We start from the raw sequence: 25785 nt of genomic DNA, 5'->3' as shown, positions 1-25785 counted from the left end.
GACACGTTTGGTCAATTAGGCCTCCTTCTCAACGTGGCGAAGTTGATGCTAGAACTGACCCAGAGGATAGAATTCATCGGAGCGGTCCTAGACTCCATGCTCGCTCGAGCCCTCCTGCCAGACGCTCGTTCCAAGCTTTGTCGGGCCTCATCCGGAGTCTTCAAAACTTCCCAACCTCAACGGCAAGAACATGCTTGAGTCTTCTAGGACACATGGCTTCCTGCACACACGTCACCAGGCATGCCAGACTAAGGTTCTGCCCACTTCAAGCCTGGCTGGCTTCGGTCTATTGCCCAGATCGAGACAGCCTGAACCTGGTGGTCACCGTCCGGGAGAGGGTCCTGACCCCACCCTCCACTGGTGGCTAGACCCAGGGGAGGTATGCGAAGGAGTTCTCTTCCATACCCCTCAGCCCTCCTAGTCCCTTGTTATGGATGTGTCATTCCTGGGATGGGGCGCCCATCTCAGAGACACTCAGACACAGGGTCTGTGGGCCCCGTCTGAACTCTCTCTCCACATCAACGTATGGGAACTGATGGCGGTACGTCTAGCTTGTCAAGCCTTTCAAGAGCAGCTGCATGACCGTTGTGCAGCGGTCCTCACAGACAACACCATGGCCATGTTCTACATCAACAAGCAAGGGGGGGCCTCATTCCTCCCCCCTCTGTCAGGAGGTCATTCGACTGTGGGAGTTCTGCATAGCCCATTCCATTCACGTGGTGGCGTCATTTCTCCCAGGGGTCCAGAACATGTTGGCAGACCGCCTCAGCAGGTCCTTCCACGCCCACGAGTGGTCGTTCTGTCCGGATGTCATCCCCTCCATCTTCCTAAAGTGGGGGTTTCCCCAGGTCGACCTGTTTGCCTCACGCACCAATTGGAAATGCCAGGCGTTTTGCTCCCTCCAAGGTCACTCCTCGGGCTCTCTCACAGACGCCTTCCTATTCCCATGGACGAGCCGATTGTTCTACGCCTTCCTGCCGTTTCTCCTCGTACACAAGGCCCTGCTCAAGGCGCGTAGGGACAGATCATGACTGATTCTGGTCGCCCCGGCATGGCCCAGGCAGCATTGGTACACCACGCTGTTGGAGATCTCAGTGGATGCTCCGATTCCACTGCCTCTCTTTCCGTACCTGATCACACAGGATAGTGTCCGCCTCTGTCAGCCCAACCTGCGGTCCCTCCACCTCATGGCATGGATGTTGCATGGCTGAGCCACTCTGAACTCCTCTGTTCCCATTTGGTGAAACAGGCCCTGTTGGGCAGCAGGAAACCTTCCACTCGGGCTACGTATATGGCTAAATGGAAGCGATTCTCATGCTGGTGCTCTCACCACGACACACTTCCCCTCCAAGCGTCCGTGCCTCTCATTCTGGACTATCTCCTGAACCTGAAGCAGCAGGGCCAGGCAATATCATCCATCAGAGTTCATCTGGAGGCCATCTCAGCCTTCCACCTGGGAGTGAATGGCCGATCTGTCTTCACCAACCCCATGGCTGGTGGGTTCCTCAAGGGCCTGGACCATCTATATCTGCAGGTACGACAGCCTGTACCCACATGGGACCTTAACCTGGTCCTCTCCAGATTTATGAGACCCCCATTTGAGCCCTTGGCCACATGTTCTCTTTTGTACCTCTCTTGGAAAACAGCTTTCCTCGTGGCTCTCACGTTGCCAAGGCATGTCTCTGAGCTCAAGGCTCTTACATTGGAACCACCTTACACAATCTTCCATAAGGATAAGGTGCAGCTACGACCTCACCCTGCCTTTCTTCCCAAGGTGGTATCAACTTTTCATATCAACCAGGACATCTTCCTCCCGGTTTTCTACCCAAAACCTCACACCAATAGTCAGGAACAATGGCTTCACTCCCTCAATGTTCGTAGAGCTCTTGCCTTCTACATTGAACGTACAAAGCCATTCCGGAAAACGACGCAGCTCTTCGTCGCGGTAGCAGACCGGATGAAGGGTCTTCCAGTCTTCTTCCAGCGGATCTCTTCTTGGATCACGTCATGTATTCATGCTTGCTTTGATCTGGCCAGAGTCCCGAACCCCATCTCACCGCTCACTCCACGAGGACTCAGGCCTCGTCAGCAGCCTTCCTGGCCCAGGTGTAATCCAGGAGATCTGCAGAGCTGCTACTTGGTCTTCAGTGCATACGTTTACCTCACACTATGCCATCGTTAGACAGGCCAGAGACGATGCGGCATTTGGTAGGGCGATCCTACAATCCACGGTACTTCACTCGAACCCCACTGCCTAAGTAAGGCTTGGGAGTCACCTAATTGGAATCGATATTAGCAAGCACTTGAAGAAGAAAAGACGGTTACTCACCTTTGTAACTGTTGTTCTTCAAGATGTGTTGCTCACGTTCATTCCAAACCCGCCCCCCTTCCCCTCTGTCGGAGTAGCCGACAAGAAGGAACTGAGGGGGCACTGGGCTGGCTGGGGTATATATCCAGCTCCATGAAAGCACCACTCCAGGGCGCTCCACAGCCAACTTACTGGGTGTTGCTAGTGTAAAAATTCTCCAATGGCCGTGCACGCAGCGCGCACACACCTAATTGGAATGGATATGAGCAACACATCTCGAAGAACAACAGTTACAAAGGTGAGTAACTGTCTTTTCACTATCATCCCGTTTGGCCTATCCACAGCTCCCAGGGTCTTCACAAAGTGTATGTCTGTGCTAGCAGCCTACCTCAGATGTCAGGGGGTCCAGATCTTCCCCTACTCGATAACTGCTGGTCAAGGGCAGCTCCAGATCACAGGTACAGGATCACGTAACACACCTCCTGCTGGGGCTGTTGCTAAATAACACCAAGTCCACGTTAGTTCCGTTGTAGTGCATAGAGTTCATCGGGGCAATTCTAGATGCAGTGTCGGCCAGAGCCTCCCTCCCACCAGACAGATGCGAAACCCGAAGGGAGCTCATCAGCTGTCACGAGGTTCCACGTGATGACAGCCAGAGCATGCCTCCAACTCCTGGGTCATATGTCGGCGTGCACGTACGTGGTTCATCATGCCAGACTCAGGATGCGGCCTCTCCAGCTCTGGTTGGCCTCGGTATTCTCCCAGTCCAGAGACAGGATGGACAAAGTCCTCACTGTGCCCGAACTGGTGATAGCCTCCCTACGCTGGTGGTCCTCCCCGGGGAACATGCTCCAAGGGATCCCGTTTAGGGGCTGACCCCCGACTGTGGACGTAGTGTCCGATGCATTGGACCTGGGGTGGGGAGTCCATGTGGAGAACCTCCAGACCCAATGTCTGTGGTCTGTGCAGGACCTTGCCCTGCACATAAATGTCAAGGAGCTCAGGGTGGTCCGTCTGGCATGCCTGGCGGGCAGAGTGGTCAGGGTTCTCACAGACAACACGGCCTCAATGTTCTACATCAACAGACAAGGCTGGGCGTGTTCCTCAGCCCTCTGCCAGGAAGCCCTTAGGCTGTGGGACTTCTGCATAGCCCATGATATTTGCCTGGAAGCCCACCACTTAATGGGTGTCCGGAACTCTCGAGCAGATCAGCTGAGCTGGGACTTCTCCTCTCAGCATGAGTGGTCGCTGCACCCAGAGGTGGTGCACAGGATTTTCCAAATATGGGGCACTCCCCAAGTGGATTTGTTCACGACCTGGCAGAACCACCAGTGTCCCCGCTTCTGCTCCAAGGGAGGATTGGGCATGGATGCGATCTCCAACACCTTCCTTCTGTCCTGGTCGGGCCAGCTGTTCTATGCCTTTCCCCTGATTCCACTGATCGGCAAGGTCTTGGAAAAGATAAAAACGGACAGGGCCTGGGTCCTCCTGATCGCCCTGGCATGGCCCAGGCAACATTGGTATGGGACTGTCATGAGCCTGGCAGTCGCCCTGCCATGGCCATTGTCAGCCCTCCCGGACCTGCTCTCCCAGGACCAAGGTCGCCTCCTCCACCCCAATCTAGTGGCACTCCACCTCATCGCATGGATGCTCAATGGTTAGGCCGGGAGGAGAGAACTTGCTTGGAAGGGGTTCAGCAGGTCCTTCTGGAGAGCAGGCGGCCCTCCACGCATCAGGTCTACCTGGTGAAATGGTCTTGGTTTTCCTGGTGGGCCGCTGTGGCTGCTTCGATCCAGCTTATACTAGACTACCTCCTTCATCTTAGAGCCCAGGGCCTAGCGCCCTCGTCCATCAAGGTGCACTTGGCAGCCATATCGGCCTTCCACCCGCCAGTACAGGGTCACACGGTATTCTCTCATGCCATGACTGGCCGATTCCTTAGGGGTTTCGATCGCCCTTTCCCATATGTTAGGCCCCCAGTCCCCCCCAGTGGGACCTTAACTTGGTGCTAGCCAGGTTAACGGGTCCTTCATTTGAATCGCTAGCTACATGCTCCTGGTCACACCTCTCATGGAAGGTAGCCTTCCTGGTGGCGATCACATCTGCTAGACGGGTCTCGGAGCTCCGGGCCCTGACCTCCGAACCCCCGTACATGGTGTTCCATAAGGATAAGGTCTAGCTCCGACCACATCCTTTGTTCCTCCCTAAGGTGGTCTCTGCCTACCATATGGGGCAAGACATTTTCCTGCTGATGCTCTGTCCCAAACCCCATGTGTCCAGTGAGGAGTGCCGCCTCCACATGCTGGATGTGAGACGGGCTCTGGCCTTTTACCTGGAATGTACAAAACCATTCAGGAAGTCTTCGCAACTGTTCATCGCCTCGGCTGAATGCATGAGGGGCCGGCCGATCTCCACTCAACGACTCTCCAACTGGATCACCTTGTGTATCCGGTGACAGGTTGGATCACAGAAACCCCCTTGGGGCTGCCAACTGATGTGCCAAGACTACTACTGCCCCTGGTTTCCCTGCCAGCTTGGGACTCCAGCACCCTGTCTTGTTGAGCCAGACATGCCAGTCTGCTCCAACACCGACCCAGGGTCTGAACCACGTGCCCCAAAGCTGCAGACTTAACTGAAAGCAGCTTACAGAAGTGTTCCTGTCTTTAACATTCAGATGCCCAACTCCCAATGGGGTCTAAACCCCAAATAAATGTGTTTTACCTTGTATTAAGCTTATACAGGGTAAACTCATAAATTGTTCGCCCTCTATAACATTGATAGAGAGATATGCACAGCTGTCCCCGCCCCCCCCCCGGTATTAATACATACTCTGGCTTAATTAATAAGTAAAAAGTGATTTTATTAAATACAGAAAGTAGGATTTAAGTGGTTCCAAGTAATAGCAGACAGAATAAAGTGAATTACCAAGCAAACTAAAATAGAACACGCAAGTCTATATCTAAGAAAACTGAATACAGATAAAAACCTCACCCAGTAAGCTTCCTTTTACAGACTAGTCTCCTTCTAGTCTGGGTCCAGCAATCACTCACACCCACTGTAGTTACTGTCCTTTGTTCCGGTTTCTTTCAGGTATCCTTGGGGGTGGAGAGGCTATCTCTTGAGCCAGCTGAAGATCAAAATGTAGGGGTCTCCCACAGGCTTAAATAGACTTTATTTTGTGGGTGGAGACCCCCTCCTCTCTCCTATGCAAAGTCCAGCTCCAAGATGGATTTTTGGAGTCACCTGGGCAAGTCACATGTCCATGCATGACTCAGTTTTTACAGGCAGCAGCCATTGCTTACCTGCTACCTTGAATGTCCTCATGTACACTTCTTATGTGGATTGGAGCCTCCCAAGATCCGTTGTCCCTTAAGTGCTTCTTGATTGGGCAGTTAATTTGCACATTCCTTTCTCAAGAAGCTGACCAAATGCTTTACAAAGGTTACATAAAAATCAAGCCAGTACACAGCCAATATTCATAACTTTGAATACAAAAATGATGGATGCATACAAATAGGATGAATAGATTCAGTAGATCATAACCTTTACAGAGAGATGTCACATGGCATATGTAGCATAAAACATTACAGTTATGTCATATATATACATTCCTAAGCATATTTCCATAAAGCCTTATGGAGTGCACCATCACAAATCCATGCTTGTTACGACCTGGCGGAAGTTCCCCCGCTGCCGATTTGTGAGGGTGCACTTGATTAGGGCGCAAGCCTCGTTGGCTGCCTTTCTGGCCCATGTCCCTATTCAGGACATCTGTAGGGCTACCACATGGTCATCGGTTCACACGTTCACCTCGCATTATGCGATCATCTCCCATACCAGGGAGGACCCCGGGTTCAGCAGGGCAGTGCTCCGTCCCAAGTGTCTGTGAACTCCTACCCACCTCCAACAGAAATAGCTTGGAATCACCTATTGTGGAATGCACATGAGCAATCACTCGAAGAAGAAAAGACAGTTACCTTTCGGTAATTGGTGTTCTTCAAGATCAAAGATGTTAAGGTCAGAAGGGACCATTATGATCATCTAGTCTGACCTCCTGCACAATGCAGGCCACAGAATCTCACCCACCCACTCCTGTATCAAACCTGTGTCTGAGCCATTTGAAGTCCTCAAATCATGGTTTAAAGACTTCAAGGTGGAGAGAATCTTCCAGCAAGTGACCTGTGCCCCACGCTGCAGAGGAAGGCGAAAAAAAACCCAGGGCTTCTGCCAATCTGCCCTGGAGGAAAATTCCTTCCCGACCCCAAATATGGCGATCAGCTAAACCCTGAGCATGTGGGCAAGACTCACCAACCAGACACCCAGGAAAGAATTCTCTGTAGTAACTCACATCCCACCTCATCTAACATCCCATCACAAGCCATTGGGCATATTTACCGCTAGTAGTCAAAGATGAATTAATTGCCAAAATTAGGCTATCCTATTATTCCATCCCCTCCATAAACTTACCAAGCTTAGTCTTGGAGCCAGATATGTCTTTTGCCCCCACTACTCCCCTTGGAAGGCTGTTCCAGAACTTCACTCCTCTGATGGTTAGAAACCTTCGTCTAATTTCAAGTCTAAACTTCCTGATAGCCAGTTTATATCCATTTGTTCTTGTGTCCACATTGGTATTGAGCTTAAATAATTCCTCTCCCTCCCTGGTATTTATTCCTCTGATATATTTATAGAGAGCAATCATATCTCCCCTCAGCCTTCTTTTGGTTAGGCTAAACAAGCCAAGCTCTTTGCGTCTCCTTTCATATGACAGGTTTTTCATTCCTTGGATCATCCTAGTAGCCCTTCTCTGTACCTGTTCCAGTTTGAATTCATCCTTCTTAAACATGGGAGACCAGAACTGCACACAGTATTCCAGATGAGGTCTTACCAGTGCTTTGTATAACGGTATTTACACCTCCTTATCTTTACTGGAAATACCTCGCCTGATGCATCCCAAGACCGCATTAGCTTTTTTCACGGCCATATCACATTGGCGACTCTTAGTCATCCTGTGATCAACCAATAAAAGATATGTTGCTCATGTCCATTCCACATCCCGCCCTCTTTCCCTTCTGTCGGAGTTGTCCGGCATGAAGGAACTGAGGGTGGGGGGAGCACACAGCACCCCTTATACTGCGCCATGGCGGCACCACTCCAGATGTTGCTAGGGGCGTTCCCCTATGGGTACTGCTAAGGGAAAAACTTCCGGCACTGGTCCATGTGGTGAGCACGCACACACCTACTGTGGAATGGACATGAGCAACACATCTCAAAGAACAGTTACGGAAAGGTAACTGCCTTTTTTGACACTTTTCCTGCAACTAATTTGCTCTCATTCTAATTGACTTCATCTGGTAATTCTTTCTCCTCCTTTTTATGTCCTGGATTATGATCAAAGTCTTTTTAAACCTGCTCTATTGCTCAGCAAAAACAACAAGGAGTCTGGTGGCACCTTAAAGACTAACAGATTTATTTGGGCATAAGCTTTCGTGAGTAAAAACCTCACTTCTTCGGATGCAAGTTAGCTACAAATATCACACACCTTGGTATCTCCTTTTCTGGGGCTATAGAACAAAATCTATATTCTGAGAAATCTCCTTTCCCTTCTGTCTCTAGTATCGACACTGTATGTTCTCTTCCTGCACCACAGTCCAGCACAGTTCACTTACCTTTGACTGGGCAGACAGATGCAATGCTCTGTTTGCTTGTGAGGATTTTGGCAGAACTGTTTGTCCACAATATATCTTAAAATGTCATTAACCACTTTTCTCTCGCCCTACCTTCTTATGTAAATACATTTCCGTGCCCTCCAATACCAAGCAGGCATTGTATGTTTTCACTAGGGTTTTCCTTTCCCCCCGTTATCTATTCCCTTCATTCTGCAGTTCTTTGCCATCCAAGTGCAGCTACTGTTCAGTCTCTGAACATTATTTTTGGTCTTCTCAGTTCAGAGTACTACAATACCTGCAAAAAGCACTCTCAGTATATCCACACAACCAAGCAGCTAGCCATCCGTCAGCTTTAAAGGAAGGGTTTCTTAACTCCTAATACTTAACATTTTCAAATTACTGTACAAAGAGTGACTAAATGTCACACCCATGTTTTACTATCCCTGTGTTACAGAAGATAATATTCAGGCACAGAGAGATTAAATCACATATCCAAGTCTATACAGCGAGTCAGTGAGACTTGGAAATGGATCTCCGGCCTCTTAGCACCTTCCCCAGCCTTTTCAGCGGAAAGTACAGAGATCTTTCCTACAGGCCTCCAAGGATCAACTCCTGGTTCTACCTCAAAATTGATGGGTAGGTTTGGGCAACCTAATGAACTGCTGTGTACAACAGCATACGTGAACCTCACAAAACCACGTGAGCTAAGTAACCTTAGACACATTTTATAGTTGTTGAAACAATAAATGACATGTTCGAAACAGTAGTACTGGCTGTGGTTGGGCCTCATTTAGGGTAAGACAAGTACTAAATATAGCCCCAGGCCTCTCCGCCCTCCCACACACACCCCTCTCCAATACTGCCCCAGCCCTCTCCGCTCCCACACACACGCACCCCTCCCCGCTACCACCCCCGCCCTCTCTGCTTGAGCACACACAACCCCTCCCCGCTACTGCCCCACCTCTCCACTCACACACACACCCTCCCTGCTACTGCCCCAGCCCTCTCCACTCCCCGACACACACGTCCCTCCCCGCTACTGCCCCAGCCCACTGCACCCCCCACACACCCCTCCTCGCTACAGCCCGTCCTCTCCGCCCTCACACACACCCCTCCCTGCTACCGCCCCAGACCTCTCCACCCTCACACGTCCCCGCTACTGTCCCAGCCCTCTCCACCAACACACACACCCCTCTCTGCTACCACCCCAGCCGTCTCTGCTCTCACACACCCCTCCCAGATACCACCCCAGCCCCCTCAGCTCTCACACACCCCGCTAGTGCTCCAACCTGCTCTGCCCTCACATACCCTCCACGCTTCCACGCCAGCCTTCTCTGCCCTCACACACCCCTCCCTGCCACCCACACCCTTTCCGCCCTCACACCTCTCCCCGCTTTCGCCCAAGCCTTCTCAGCCCTCATACATACACGCCTCCCCACTACCGCTCCAGCCCTCTCTGCTCCCACACACACACCCCTCCCCACTACTGCCCCAGCCCTCTCCACCAACACACACACCCTTCCCCGCTACCACCCCAGGCCTCTCTGCCCTCACGCACAGCCCCCCGCTACCTCCCCAGCCCTCTCTGCCCTCACACACACCCCTCTCCGCTACCGCCCCAGCCCTCTCAGCTCTCCCACACCCCTCCCTGCTTCTGCCCCAGCTCTCTCTGCTCTCACACACTCCTCTCCTGGCTACCGCCCCAGTCCTCTCTGCCAGGGTCGGCCCACAACATTTTGGTACCTGAGGCAGGGAGCTCAAATGATGCCCCCATGCTCCCTCACCTGGGCCAAAACTTTGAAAGGTCTCAATTCTGCCTTCTTTCTGTTCTAATCCTCTCATGGTACTGCTCTGCTACCTCCCCAATAAAGGAGAACTGACAACTTAAAATGCCTTGTTCAAAAATTTTAAGTATCACTTAACTTTTCTTGTCTGCATAGTAAACACTGGCAGTGTGAATAACCAAAATGGTGCTTTCCATGCCTTCTTGGTTGCAAAGATTTGAACTGCTTCCTGCTGAAGGTCCATAGTCTGGGCCAGCTCATGCTCTATTGAGATGGTTGCAAGGCCAACCAGCCTCTCCTGTGTCATTGTGGAGCGTAGATGTGTTTTTATTAACTTCAGCTTGGAGAAGCTGTGTTCTGCACTGGCAACTGTTACAGGAAGTGTTAGAAGTATGCGCAGAGCAACAAAAGCATTTGGAAAGAGGGTGGTCATCTTATTTGTGCACATATATTCCAGAACAGCCTTTGGCGTTGATCTTGCTGAAATGTATCTTGAAAGGTCTTTCAGTTTATCACCTAAATCACTCGCATCAATATCGCGCATGTCATCATGTGTCAACACTGCCTCTAGTGTCCTGCATTGCTGGTGTAGGTCTTCTTCAGGTATAGTGAGGAGTTTTGGAATATCATACAACATCCCAAATATACTGCTGTGTTCCTTGAGCTGCATGAAACGTTCTTCAACTGACTGTATTGCACAATCTAGCACCTGGTTAAAGAATTGAACTTTGAATTGCTGTTTGGGGTCTCTTATGGGATTATCCCATGCCTCGTAATCAAAATGTCGTCTTCTTCGGTGATTCTTGTATTCTTGAATGGGTGGGAAAATAACTTCAGTGTGAAGTTTTCTGTTTGAAAGCCCTCATCTGACCGGTAAGACTGTAGGTATGACTTTGCTTTGTCCAGTTTTTTCCATTGCTCCAGATATATCAAAGTCAACACCTTGAAGTCTCTTGCTTACAACATTTATTTCAAACAGTATGTCATGCCACAACACTAAGCCACACAGAAATTTGAAGTTATGTTTGTTTCTGGTGATTCCATTTCCCTCTGCCTCTGTTCTCCCATGAACAGTTCCTGTCATAGCATTATCCTCCATAATGGCAACTATGGCATCATCTATCTTCCCAATTTGGTGTTTGATAGGCTTTATCGCCTCCACTTGACTTTCCCATTGTGTGGCACTCAGTGGTTTCAGTGTCAGAGAGGATGTTCCCAGATGTTGCTTCAAAATTTGCCATACATAGATACTTTGAATTACATTAAAAAATTCAGCAGCCTCACTAGAAGCTGATTTAGTTGGGAATTGGTCCTGCTTTGAGCAGGGGGTTGGACTAGATGACCTCCTGAGGTCCCTTCCAACCCTGATATTCTATGATGCTGTATCACTGACCACCAAGTTCAATGAATGAGAACTGCATGGGACAAAAAAAGCTCGAGGGATAGGGAAGTTTAACTCTCGGATCCGTGTCTGCACTCCTCTGTTCTTTCCTCTCATGTTGGCACCATTATCGTAGCCCTGACCTCTCATGTCAGCTATCGCAATTCTCGTATCTTCCAGCTTTTTAAGAAGCACATTGGTCATACCAGCTCCTGTAGTATCATCAATGTCAATAAATTCAAGAAAATGCTCTCTGACAGTCACCATTGCAGGAATGTTTGCACTAGGTTCTGTTGTTGTTACAAAACGCACCATTAAAGTCATTTGTTCCGTATGGCTGATGTCAGGTGTGCAGTCCAGAATAACGGAGTAATATCTTGCTGACTTCAGATCTGCCACAATCTTTTGTTTGACTTTTGTTGCCAGTAACTGTATTTTGAATTGTTTTTCCAAGGTAGTGGTGTGTGTACATTTCTTGGGTGGTGACTCTTCTTAGATGCTCCTGGAGTACAGCATCAAACTCAGCAATCAGCTCCACAATTTTAAGGAAGTTTCCATTGTTTGGCACATACAGCTAATCGGAAGTGCCACGCAGTGCTAGGTTTTGGGTAGCAAGCATTCTCACAACAGCAATGAGCCTTTTCAGAACATTTTGCCAGTAAAGAGACTGATGCAATCTTCTCTTGATGCTGATCATCTATGGTGCCTTTTAACCTTAGTCTCATCTCAAGCTCTTTCAACCTATGGAATGTTCTCTGGTGATTTGCTGCCTTCTCATGGCATGCCAGATTTCTAGCCAGATTTTTCCAGTCCCTTGTTGCTGTAGAACCCAATGTGGCTGGAACATTAGACTGGAAGAGTTTGCAGCAAAAGCAGTATGCAGCATTCTGGGTTTTTGAGTACATAAGCCATGGCCTCTCCACTTTGTCACCATTGGGGATTTCACGTCAGTAATATGTTGGATGGAAACTTCTATTTTCATTGTCTTTGGGGAACATGAAGTTTTTCACTTGCTGTACTAGGAAGTCCCTCAGGCTACTGCTCAAGTGGTCCACAGTCCTGGATCATCTAGACTTAAGGAACTAAACTTAGCAGCAGCTGTTTCTTGCGCCTCCACCACACTCTTCTCTGATCTACACTTTTGTTCAGGAATGTGCAAGTTACATCCATTTGAGATGGAGATATGGATGCTGTAGTAGCTGCCAGGTCACCTGCACTCTGACTAACTGGAAGATCAGGCATCTCCTCACCACTCACATCCTCCCTGCGGCTGGAAGGCTCACCGTGAACATTTGTGTCTATGTATCTCAGGAGAGCACCTTCCTGCTTAGATAGAAAAGCTTCCTTGCTTGCTTTCTTTTTCTGAATGCTGCCCCAGAGGCAGTGGTGAGCTGGAGCCGGTTCGCACTGGTTCGCGGGAACTGGTTGTTAAATTTAGAAGCCCTTTTAGAACTGGTTGTCCTGCGTGGGACAACCGGTTCTAAAAGGGCTTCTAAATTTAACAACCGGTAAGTTGAAGTGACCCAGGAGCGGAGCTAGGGGGGGAAGCGGGGGGAGTGGCCGCTCCCCCTGAGCACATTATCCAAAAGTGGCGCCTTAGGCGCCAACTCCATGGGTGCTCCGGGGCTGGAGCACCCACGGGGAAAATTTGGTGGGTGCAGAGCATCCACCAGCAGCTCCCCGGCCCCAGCTCACCTCCGCTCCGCCTCCTCCCCTGAACACTCTGCCCCGCTTCTCCCCCTCCCTCCCCCGCTTCCTGCGAATCAGCTGTTCGTGCGGGAAGCCTGGGAGGGCAGAGAAGCGGTGCAGCAGTTTCACGCTCAGGCTCGGGGAAGCAGAGATGCAGCGGAGGTGAGCTGGGGCAGGGGAGCCGCCCGTGCCGCAGCAGGTAACCCGGGGGGGGTGCAGGGGAACCGCTCCCCACCCCAGCTCACCTCCGCTCCGCCTCTGCCTCCCTGGGCCTGAGCGCGAAGCCGCCGCTTGCTTCTCAGCCTTCCCACGCAAACAGCTTATTCACGGGAAGCAGGGGGGCTGTGAGCTCAGCCTGACCTAGTGCTCCAGGCGCTGCATGGCGGCAGCGTGGCCCGGCTCCAGCCGAGCGGCGCGGCTGTAGTGCTGCCAGCCACCTCCAGGCAGCGTGGTAAGGGGCCAGGGACTGGGGGGGGGGGGGGGTAGAGGGCAGGGGGGGTGGGGGGGGGGGGCGGGGGGGGGGGGGGGATAGGGGTCGGGGCGGGGAACAGGGGGGTTGAATGGGGGCAAGGGTCCCGTGGTAGCAGTCAGGAAGGAGGGGGGGTTGGATGGGGCAGTGGGAGGCAGTCAGGGGCAGGGAAGGGGGGTGGATGGGGCAGGGGTACCGGGGGGCGGGCCACGACCCCCTTGTGGGGTGAGGAGAGAACTGGTTGTTAAGATTTTGGCAGCTCATCACTGCCCAGAGGGGTTGTCAAGGCTGTATCCCCACTTTGAACTTTAGGGTACAAATGTAGGGGCCTGCATGAAAACTTCTAAGCTTATCTACCAGCTTAGCTCTGGTCCGCTGCCACCATCTCAAGAATTCCCTCCCTGCGAAGCCTTAAGAAACCTTTCACCAATTCCCTGGTGAATACAGATCCAAACTCCTTGGATCTTAAACAAGGAGAAATCGACCCTTCCCCCCTCCTTCCTTTCACCAACTCCTGGTGAATACAGATCCAAACCCCCTTGGATCTTAAAACAAAGAGAAATCAATCAGGTTCTTAAAAAGAAGGCTTTTAATTAAAGAAAAAGGTAAAAATCATCTCTGTAAAATCAGTATGGAAAATAGCTTTACAGGGTAATCAAACTTAAAGAGCTCAGAGGACCCCCCTCTGTCTTAGGTTCAAAGTACAGCAAACAAAGATAAATACTCTGGTAAAAGGTACATTTACAAGTTGAGAAAACAAAGTAAATCTAAGACGCCTTGCCTGGCTTTTTACTTACAAGTTTGAAATAGGAGAGACTTGTTTAGAAAGATGGGGAGAACCTGGATTGATGTCTGGTCCCTCTCAGTCCCAAGAGTGAACAACCCCTTAAAACAAAAAGCACACACAAAAGCCTTCCCCCCCCCCCCAAGATTTGAAAGTATCTTGTCCCCTTATTGGTCCTTGGGGTCAGGTGTCAGCCAGGTTACCTGAGCTTCTTAACCCTTTACAGGTAAAAGGATTTGGAGTCTCTGTACACAGGAGAGCTGTTTCCCTTCCCTTTATAGTTATGACAGGGGTGTTTTCTTCTTTCACTCATGACTGCTGTTCTGTGCCAGCTATAGTGGCTCTCAATACTCAATTGAAGGGGACAAATAAGCAGGCTGGTAGCAGGGCCTGAGTAGGGAAGATATCAGCGTCTTAAGGTCCTAACTGGCTCCTACTACTTCAGTTGACTACCTGTTCTCCTCAAGTGGGTTCAGGGAAGCAGCAGGAAATAGGAAGCTCCCTGAGAAGCTGGTGTTAATTAGGGTTACCATATTTCAGCAAGCAAAAAAGAGGATGGGAGGAGCCCCGCCCTAGCCCCGCCCCTGCCCCTCCCACTTCCTGCCCCCCTCAGAACCCCCAACCCTCCCCCCGTTCCTTGTCCCCTGACTGCCCCCTCCTGGGACCCCTGCCCCTAACTGCCCCCCAGGACTCCACCCCCTACCTAAGCCTCCCTGCCTCTTGTCCCCTGACTGCCCCCTCCTGAGACCCTCCCCCCATCCTAACTGGCCCCCTAGGACCCTACCCCCTACCTGTCCCTTGACTGCCCCAACCCTTATCCACACCCCCAGACAGACCCCTGGGACTCCCACGCCCCATCCAACCACTCCCCACCCCGACAGCCCCCTCCAGAACTCCCGACCCATCTAAAGCCCTCTGCTCCCTGTCCCCTGACTGCTCCGATCCCTCTCCCCACCCCTGCCCCCAGAACTCCCAACGCCCCCCCCACTCCTTGTCCCCTGACTGCCCCCTCCTGGGACCCCTGCTCCTAACTGCCCTCCAGAACCCCACCCCCTACCTAAGCCTCCCTGTTCCTTGTCCCCTAACTGCCTCCTCCTAAGACCCTCCCCCACCCTAACTGCCCCCCAGGACCCTACCCCCTACCTGTACCCTGACTGCCCAAAACCTTCTCCACCCTCCCCAAAAAGCCCCCCCCCCACCTCCCGACCCCCCCCATCTCTTGACTGCCTCCTCCAAAATCTCCCTGCCCCTTCTCCTGCTCCCTGGCCCCCTTACCCTGCTGCTCAGAACATGGTGTTGGGCTCTGTGCAGAGCCGGACACGTGGCTGCGCTCCCCAGCGCAACACACAACCTGGTCCCTGCCCCCGCACAGTGCTGCCGGAGCGAGGGAGCAGGGGAGAAGGAGAAGTGGGGGGAGGAGGAGCTGCCGAGGCCCGATGCAAACAGCCCGGCAGGCCGGCCGGCTCAGAGTGCGGGGGGGGGGGAGGAGGGGCTCTACAGCTGCTCCGGAGTCCAGCCCGGCAAGCTGTGGGGGAAGGGCTCTGGCTGCCAGAGCCCCATGCGAGCGGCTGAATTTCCTGCAGCCCTCCCAGCCGCGCCTTGCTCTGCCTGGGGGGGAAATCCCGGACATTTTTAGTGATTTGCAAATTCCCCCCTGGACGCTATTTTTAACACAAAAAGGAGGACATGTCTGGGTAAATCCGGATGAATGGTAACCCTGGTGTTAATCAGTCCAGGGTCCTGGGAGTGCTGGAGAGGTACACAAGAGGCTCCTCCTCCTCTCTCTCCCTGCAGCTCCTGCTGCTTTCTGTTATTCCCTCTCATCTTTTCGCCTGCCTGCCTGTTATGTCTCTTGTGCCCTCCTTCCTCCAGCACAGCACTTCACCATCTCTGTGCATCTAGAGCAGAGAGAATACATATGCACCAGCAGCAGACACAATTTTCTACACTCTGGGACCTAGTGGCACCCCCCGACCCTGAGTCTGGCACCTGAGGCGGCCGCCTCAGTTCACCTCATGGTAAGGCCAGCCCTGCTGTCTGCTCCCATGCATCCTCGTCCCCACTACCGCCCCAGCCCTCTCCGCCCTCACACACACACACCCTCCCTGCTACCGCCCCAGCCCTTTCCGCGATCACACACCCCTCCCCGCTACCGCCCCAGCCCTCTCTGCTCCCATACACACCCCTCCCCACCACCACCCCAGCCCTCTCCTCTCCCACACATACTCCTCCCCCCTACAGCTGGGGGGGGGCAAAAGGGGCAGTGACGTTAAAGCGCTGCTGCGGCAGCGCTTTAAGCAGGGTTCTTTAAAGTCAGCTGGTACGGGCCAGTACCGGTGGCTAGTTTTTCCCGTACCGGCTTACTTTCACCCCTGGCTGGGGTCCTGGCTGGCTGCCTGGCAGCTCTCCCTTCACTGCTCCCCAAGCCGGCTGCTTCTGCTCTGAGCTGTGCCTCTAATACACTCTTGCCTCTGCCCCGAAAGAGCCTGGAGCCAGCCCCTGCCCATGGAGCCTAGCTGCCATGAGATGCTCCCTGCAGGACTCATCCCCTTTGGGCACCTGCCTCTCAGCAGCCCGGTCACACCCTGCTCACCTCCCTGGGGACCTGCCATTGCAGCTGGGTCACTGTCCCCACACTACCTGTGCACAGAGTGGAAACTCCCTTCTCCCCTTGGCTGCCCTGCCCCAGCCCCGTGGCTGTGGGTCTTTGGGTCACACAGCCTGAGCTCAGTCACGCGAGCCCAGTGCCCAGCCCAGGCACTGGGGTATGCAGCTGCTGCTGGCAGGGCGGAAATCAAGGCCCTGAGAACAGAGCGACCTCCCTGCACCATGGGCAGGCTGCCAGGAGTGTGGGGGGGAGGGAGCAGGGGACGTGTCTGACACACGTCTCCACGTGGGCCCACGGACAGGCAGCTGGCGGCACTCAGCACCCTACCCGCCTACCACAGTCCTAGCACTGCGGGGAGAGCCTGCTCTGGCTGGGGTCACTGGGCTCGCTCCTGTGTGTGTGTGCGGGGGTGGACTGAGCACCCTGGGCTCCAGACGACACTGCTGGTCCCCACACTGTGGGGGAGGCCGAGCCCCCTCTGCTCTTGCTGTGGTCACTGAACCCAGGTGCGGGGGAAGAGGGGGAGCACCCTCTGCTCTGGCTGACACTGCTGGGCCCAATCCTGCAGAGATGGAGGGGCACTGAGCACCCTGGGCTCTGGCCAGTGTTGCTGGCCCAATCCTGCCGGGGAGGCTGAGCACATGCTGCCGTGGCTGATGCCACTGGGCCCAATCCTGCGTTACCCCATTTTTTCATCCCTGCCGGCTTTGTGCCCTGGGCAGCTTCCCCACTCGCCCTGCCCTAGTTCGGCCCGATGGCTGTTACTGGAGCCAGGCAGCCTGGGATATGTGCATGGTGCCTGACCAACGCTGCAATGCTCAGTGCCCCTGAGTTGGTGCAGTGTTAGCTGGTGGGGCTAAGAGCCTTAATCACCGAGTTCTTAGCTCTACCACTAAACTCCCCTGTGACCTTGGGCAAATTTTTAATGCCTCAGAGCCTGAGTCCCTATCCATAACTGAGGCCAAGCATAGCAACTCAACTGCCCTGTGTGTGGGGAATGATCAGCTAATGGCTGTGCAGCACCTCGCACACCAACCAACCCAGAGTTTAAACATTGGCTTGTTATTTATTATCTTTATTGCCGTAGTGCCTAGGAGTTCCAGTCATGGACCAGGGTCCCCCTGTGCTTGGTGCTGCACAAACACAGAACACAAAGGCCGTCCCTGCCCTACAGAGCTTCCACTCTAAGACAAGAGCCAACAGCTGGATCCAGAGAGGCAGATGGGGGAGCACATGGAAACACTGACAATATTGGCCATGCCCATGACAGTGACAACTGGACAATGACAATAGTAGTCAGCATGGCAGGCAGTGGTCTTAGCACAACAGTCGGCTTGCTCAGGTGTTCTCACAACAAATTTTTTGGTGGCCTCAGAGTGTAGCCACCAACTTGCACTGACACTTTTTTCCTAAAATACTTAATTAACTTTAGGAAAAACAATTAAAAATGCGCAGCTAAACATCCAAATCATTGTAATTTATATTTGTCAGGTTTTTTGGCAGACCGTATAGTAAAAATAATGCTTCACAGCCCCCCTCCCCTCCCCCCGCCAATCCTGGGCTTAATGGGTCCTGGGGCTTGCTGTGAAAAGTGATATTTGTATTAGGGCTGTCAAGCGATTAAAAAAATTAGTCGTGATTAATTGCGGTGTTAAACAGTATTAGAATACCATTTATTTAAATATTTGTGGATGTTTTCTACATTTTCAAATATATTGATTTCAATTCCTGCCAGCAAGTTAAAGAAGAATGGATTGGATGAATGGACTATAAGGTGGATAGAAAGCTGACTAGATTGTCGGGCTCAATGGGTAGTGATCAATGGCTTGATGTCCAGTTAGCAGCTGGTATCAATGGGTTGGGTTACCTAGGAAGGTGGTGGAATCTCCTTCCTTGGAGGTTTTTAAGGTCAGGCTTGACAAAGCCCTGGCTGGGACGATTTAGTTGGGGATTGGTCCTGCTTTGAGCAGGGGGTTGGACTAGATGACCTCCTGAGCTCCCTTCCAACCCTGATATTCTATGATTCTATGATCAAGTGGAGTGCCCCAGGGGTCGGTTCTGGGGCTGGTTTTGTTCAACATCTTTATTAATGATCTGCATGATGGGATGAATTGCACCCTCAGCAAGTTCGCAGATGACACTAAGCTGGGGGGAGAGGTAGATAGGCTGGAGGGTAGGGATAGAGTCCAGAGTGACCTAGACAAATTGGAGGATTGGGTCAAAAGAAATCTGATGAGCTTCAACAAGGACAAGTGCAGAGTCCTGCACTTAGGAAGGAAAAATCCCATGCACCGCTACAGGCTGAGGATTGACTGGCTAAGCAGCAGTTCTGCAGAAAAGGACCTGGGGATTACAGTGGATGAAAAGTTGGATATGAGTCAGCAGTGTGCCCTTGTAGCCAAGAAGGCCAATGGCATATTGGGCTGTATTAGTAGGAGCATTGCCAGCCGATTGAGGGAAGTGATTATTCCCCTCTATTCGGCACTGGTGAGGCCACACCTGGAGTATTGCGTCCAGTTTTGTCCCTCCCCCCCCCCACTACAGAAGGGATGTGGACAAATTGGAGAGATTCCAGCGGAGGGCAACGAAAATGATGAGGGGGCTGGGACACATGACTTACGAGGAGAGGCTGAGGGAACTGGGGTTATTTAGTCTGCAGAAGAGAACTGTTGTGACCTGACTAGAAAACAAGGCAGCAGGAACCACCTCTGTGACATGTTTGAAGACTAATTTGCAGCACTCTGGCCATCTGCAAATCATGTGTTTGGGTGCTGGCCCACAGAGGCGCCTCTGGGGAATCAGGGGGAAGGAGGGTGAAAATGTGTGTGACAAACAAGCAGACCGGAACCCTGCTAACATCTGCAGTCGAGATTAGCCTTACAGAGTTGTAAAACATTTCCCAAGGATTTGGTACAGTCAAAGCCTGTTATTCTTAAAATATACATGGCTCATGTGAACCATCCAATGAAATCCTCAGTACAATGGTTTCAAGTCTGGCTGGATAAACCCACCCATCTATGACCATAAATCGACCAGGCCAGCACAATGACATTTTTTAACATAATTATTTCTATCATCATTTGGACTCAGAAGAGTTGAAGCTAAGGCCATGATGCCATGGGCTCACGTGCTCACCCTTTTATCTCTGCAGACCCGAGTTCAAACCATGGCTGAGGTCACAACGGAAACATCTTCTCCTTAGACTCTGTCACCATACAATTTGGTCTCCTGGCAGCCTCTTCTCAAGAGAAGCACATGATGGGTGAATCGCCAATGGTTTGGAGTTTGGGTCTAGTTTGAACAAGCACACTACAGTTTGAACACTAATCCCACCCCTGCAAAACTAAGTCCCTCCTCCCTGACAGGTCAGGTTTCCCTTGCAACAGATACATCATTATCATCAAAGGATCCAAAACCTTGAGTGAGGAAGGTGCTCCATACAATTATATTCTTGGCTACTGGTGTTTAGAGGGTAGACATCAGCTTCTACATTTGCAAAGAGTTCTCGGTGGTTTCAGGAACAGCACTATTAGGCCTGGTCTACACTATGACTTTAATTCGGATTTAGCAGCGTTAAATCGAATTAACCCTGCACCCGTCCACACAACGAAGCCATTTATTTCGAAATAAAGGGCTCTTAAAATCGATTTCTGTACTCCTCCCCGACGAGCAGAGTAGCACCAAAATCGATATTGTTATTTCGAATTAGGGTTAGTGTGGCCGCAATTCGATGGTATTGGCCTCCGGGAGCTGTCCCACAGTGCACCATTGTGACCGCTCTGGACAGCAATCTGAACTCGGATGCACTGGCCAGGTAGACAGGAAAAGCCCCGCGAACATTTGAATTTCATTTCCTGTTTGCCCAGCGTGGAGAGCACAGGTGACCACAGATAGCTCAGCTCATCAGCAGAGGTAACCATGCAGGCTGATAATCGAAAAAGAGCACCAGCATGGACCGTATGGGAGGTACTGGATCTGATCGCTATACGGGGAGAGGATTCAGTGCTAGCAGAACTTCGTTCGAAAAGACGAAATGCCAAAACTTTTGAAAAAATCTCCAAGGGCATGATGGAGAGAGGCCACAATAGAGACTCAGATCAGTGCCGCGTGAAAGTCAAGGAGCTCAGACAAGCCTATCAAAAAACAAAGGAGGCAAACGGTCGCTCCGGGTCAGAGCTGCGGACATGCCGCTTCTACGCCGAGCTGCATGCAGTTCTAGGGGGGGCCGCCACCACTACCCCACCTCTGATCGTGGATTCCGAGGCGGGGATAATCTCATCAGCTACACCTGAGGATTCTGCGGATGGGGAAGAGGAGGAGAAGGAGGACGAGCTTGCGGAGATCACCCAGCACTCCGTTCTCCCCAACAGCCAGGATCTTTTTCTCAGCCTGACTGAAGTACCCTCCCAAGCCAGTACCCAAGACCATGACCCCATGGAAGGGACCTCAGGTGAGTTTACCTTTTAAAATATAAAACATGGTTTAAAAGCAAGCATTTTTTAATGATTACTTTGCCCTGAGGACTTGGGATGCATTCGTGGCCAGTGCAGCTACTGGAAAAGTCTGTTAACGTGTCTGGGGATGGAGCGGAAATCCTCCAGGGACATCTCCATGAAGCTCTCCTGGAGGTACTCCAAAAGCCTTGCCACAAGGTTTCTGGGCAGTGCCGCTTTATTCCGTCCTCCATGGTAGGACACTTGACCGCGCCATGCTTGCAGCAAGTAATCTGGTATCATTGCATGACAAAGCCTGGCAGTGTATGGTCCCGGTGTTTGCTGGCATTCAAGCAACATCCGTTCTTTATCTCGCTGTGTAATCCTCAGGAGAGTGATATTGCTCATAGTAACCTGGTTGAAATACGGGAATTTAATTAAGGGGACAGAGGTGGCCGTTCCTACTGGGCTGTTTGCCTGTGGCTGAAAAGAAATCCTTCCCTGCAGTTAGCCAAGCGCGGGGAGGGGGGGGGAATTGGCCCTAAGCTTTTCGCGTTTGGCTAGCAGGGATCTTCCCTGTTACCAGCCACGCGGTGGGGGGAGGGGTACAGCGATCATCCCAGATAATTCATGGCGGGAGGGGAGGGGGGAGGGGGTTAGTTTGGTTTCTGCAGGGATCTTCCGATACCAGCCACGTGGTGGGGGGAGGGATAAAGCGATCATCCCAGAGAATTGGATGGGGGGGGTTTAGTTTGTTTTCTGCTGCTGAAGGTTAACAGGAAAACCGCAGCAGTCAACGGGCTTTGCTTGGTATGTGAAAAAGGAGGGCGCAGAAGCCGAAAGACAGTGGCTTACCATGGCCGCATGCAAGCTGAATTCTGTTGCCCGGACCTGCGTCTGTGATCTCTAACACCAAAGCCACAGGCACTCAATATTAAGATGGAAAATGCGACCTTGTACTTAAATCACATGTGCTATGTAATGTGAATAGTGTTGTTCATCATGAAAGAGTATAAGCATTGTTCTGTAAAATGTATCATTTTAAAAACTTCTCTCCTTTTTTACAACCCTCCCTCCAGCAGCTGCAAATTTTTCAAGCCTCCCTCCTCCGTCCCGAAGGCTATCTCAGATAAGGCGGAGGAGAAAGAGGACGCGAGACGAGATGTTCACGGAAATAATGGAATGCACTCGCAATGAAAGAGCTCATTTGAATGAGTGGAAGGACACGGTATCTAAATTTAGGAAAGATGCCAGTGAACGTGAGGTCATGAGGGATGCTCGAGATGAGAGGTGGCAGGCTGCAACGCTGGGGCTGCTGCGTGATCAAACGGACACGCTCCGGCATCTGGTGGAGCTTCAGGAACAGCAGCAGGATAACAGACTGCCGCTGCAGCCGCTGTATAACCTCCCTCCCCCCTCACCATGTTCCATATCCTCCTCACCCAGACGTGTAAGAACGCGGGGAGGGGGAGGAGGCTCCGTGCACCCTCCCACTCCACCCCAGTGGACAGCCCAACCAAAAGGCTGTCATTATATTGAATTTTTTCAGTGGCCTTTTACTTCCCTCCTATCCTCTTCCCAAACCTCACCCAGATTACCTTGTCAGTTCTCTCCCTATGTTTATAATCAATTAATAAAGAATACATGATTTTTAAATGATAGTGACTTTATTTCCTTTGAAAGCAAGCTGGGGGAAGGGGGAGGGTGGGTTCCTTACAGAGAATGAGTCAATAAAGGGGGCGGGTTTTCATGAAGGAGAAACAAACAGAAATTTCACACTGTAGCCTGGCCAGTCATGAAACTGGTTTTCAAAGCTTCTCTGATGCACAGCGCTTCCTGGTGTGCTCTTCTAATCGCCCTGGTGTCTGGTTGCGCATAATCAGCAGCCAGACGATTTGCTTCAGCCTCCCACCCCGCCATAAAGGTCTCCCCCTTACTTTCACAGAGATTGTGGAGCACACAGCAAGCAGTAATAACAATGGGGATATTGGTTTGGCTGAGGTCTGAGCAAGTCAGTAATGATTGCCAGTGACCTTTTAAACGGCCAAAAGCACATTCTACCACCATTCTGCACTTGCTCAGCCTGTAGTTGAACAGCTCCTGACTCCTGTCCAGGCTGCCTGTGTATGGCTTCATGAGCCATGGCATTAAGGGGTAGGCTGGGTCCCCAAGAATAACTATTGGCATTTCAACATCCCCAATGGTTATTTTCTGGTCCGGGAAGTAAGTCCCTTGCTGCAGCTGTTTAAACAGATTAGTGTTCCTGAAGACGCGAGCATCATGAACCCTTCCCGGCCAGCCCACGTTGATGTTGGTGAAACGTCCCTTGTGATCTGCAAGTGCTTGCAGCACCATTGAAAACTACCCCTTGCGGTTTATGTACTGAGTACCCTGGTGCTCCGGTGCCAAGATAGGGATATGGGTTCCATCTATCGCCCCACCACAGTTAGGGAATCCCATTGCAGCAAAGCCATCCACTGTGACCTGCACATTTCCCAGAGTCACTACCTTTTGTAGCAGCACCTCAGTGATTGCTTTAGCTACTTGCATCACAGCAGCCCCCACAGTAGATTTGCCCACTCCAAATTGATTCCCGACTGACCGGTAGCTGTCTGGCGTTGCAATCTTCCACAGGGCTATCGCCACTCGCTTCTCAACTGTGAGGGCTGCTCTCATCTTGGTATTCTTGCGCTTCAGGGCAGGGGAAAGCAACTCACAAAGTTCCAAGAAAGTGCCCTTATGCATGCGAAAGTTTCGCAGCCACTGGGAATCGTCCCACACCTGCAACACTATGCGGTCCCACCAGTCTGTGCTTGTTTCCCGGGCCCAGAATCGGCGTTCCACAGCTATAACCTGCCCCATTAACAGCATGATCTCCAAAGCACCGGGTCCCGCGGTTTGATAGAATTCCGTGTCCATGTCCTCATCATTCTCGCCGCCGCGCTGCCGTAGCCTACTCCTCGCCGCCTGGTTTTGCAGGTTCTGGTTCAGCATAAACTGCACGATAACGCGTGAGGTGTTTACAATGTTCATGACTGCTGTCTTGAGCTGAGCGGGCTCCATGCTTGCCGTGGTATGGCGTCTGCACTGTTCACCCAGGAAAAAGGCGTGAAACGGTTGTCTGCCGTTGCTTCCCTGGAGACGGGGGAGGATATACCCAGAACCACCCGCGACAATGTTTTTGGCCCCATCAGGCATTGGGATCTCAACCCAGAATTCCAATGGGTGGAGGAGACTGTGGGAACTATGGGATAGCTATGGGATAGCTACCCACAGTGCAATGCTCCAGAAATCAACGCTAGCCCCGGTATATGGACGCACACCACCGAATTAATGTGCTTAGTGTGGCCGCATACATTCGACTTTATACAATCTGTTTCCAAAATTCGAATTATATAAATTCGGATTAATCCCATAGTGTAGACATACCCGTAATTGCCAAGAGGGTCACTAGCTGACAATCTAGTCAGATGCCTACCACAGTCAAAGGAAGCTTTGCCTTTGACTTAGTGGCTCAGAATTACACCATAAATCTCTATGCATTACTTTAAAGATATTGGGCTAAGTCTTTCAAAGAATCTATAATGGGCTTCCAAATGAAACTGTCTTAGCCCTGGTCTACACTATGAGTTTAGGTCGAATTTAGCAGTGTTAGATTGATTTAACCCTGGCTCCGTCCACATGACGATGCCATTTTTGTCGACTTAAAGGGCTCTTAAAATTGATTTCTGTACTCCTCCCCGATGAGGGGATTAGCGCTGAAATCGACATTGCCGGGTCGAATTTGGAGTAGTGTGGACGCAATTCGACAGTATTGGCCTCCGGGAGCTATCCCAGAGTGCTCCATTGTGACCGCTCTGGACAGCACTCTCAACTCAGATGCACTGGCCAGGTAGACAGGAAAAAGCCCCGGGAACTTTTGAATTTCATTTCCTGTTTGGCCAGCGTGGTGAGCTGATCAGCGCGGGTGATCATGCAGAGCTCATCAGCACAGGTGACCATGCAGTCCCAGAATTGCAAAAGAGCTCCATCATGGACCGAACGGGAGGTATTGGATCTGATCGCTGTTTGGGGAGACGAATCCATGCTATCAGAACTCCATTCCAAAAGACCAAATGCCAAAATATTTGAAAAAATCTCTAAGGACATGATGGGCAGAGGCTACAACAGGGACCCGCAGCACTGCCGCGTGAAAATTAAGAAGCTCAGGCAAGCTTACCAAAAAGCCAAAGAGGCAAACGGCTGCTCTGGGTCAGAGCCCCAGATATGCTGCTTCTATGATAAGCTGCATGCAATTCTAGGGGGGGGGCCCCATCACTACCCCACCCCGTCCGTGGACACCTGCAAAGGGGGAGTCTCATGCAACAGGGATGAGGATTTTGGGGATGAGGAGAAGGAGGATAGCACATAGCACGCAAGCGGAGAAACCATTCTCCCCAACAGCTAGGAACTGTTTATCACCCTGGAACCAATACCCTCCCAACCCGGGCTCATGGACCATGAAGCCAGAGAAGGCACCTCTGGTGAGTGTACCTTTGTAAATATAATGCATGGTTTAAAAGCAGGCGGGTTTAATGATTAATTTGCCCTGAAGACTTGGGATGCATTCGCGGCCAGTACAGCCCCTCCTTTTAAATGGCCAATCCAACGGGTGCTTGGTATG

This window comes from Terrapene carolina, unplaced genomic scaffold, assembly GCF_002925995.2.
Source record: "Terrapene carolina triunguis isolate 2854851 unplaced genomic scaffold, T_m_triunguis-2.0 Scaffold258, whole genome shotgun sequence".
NCBI lineage: Eukaryota > Metazoa > Chordata > Testudines > Emydidae > Terrapene > Terrapene triunguis.
The sequence above is the reverse complement of the archived record's forward strand: the minus strand, read 5'-3'. Positions refer to the sequence as shown.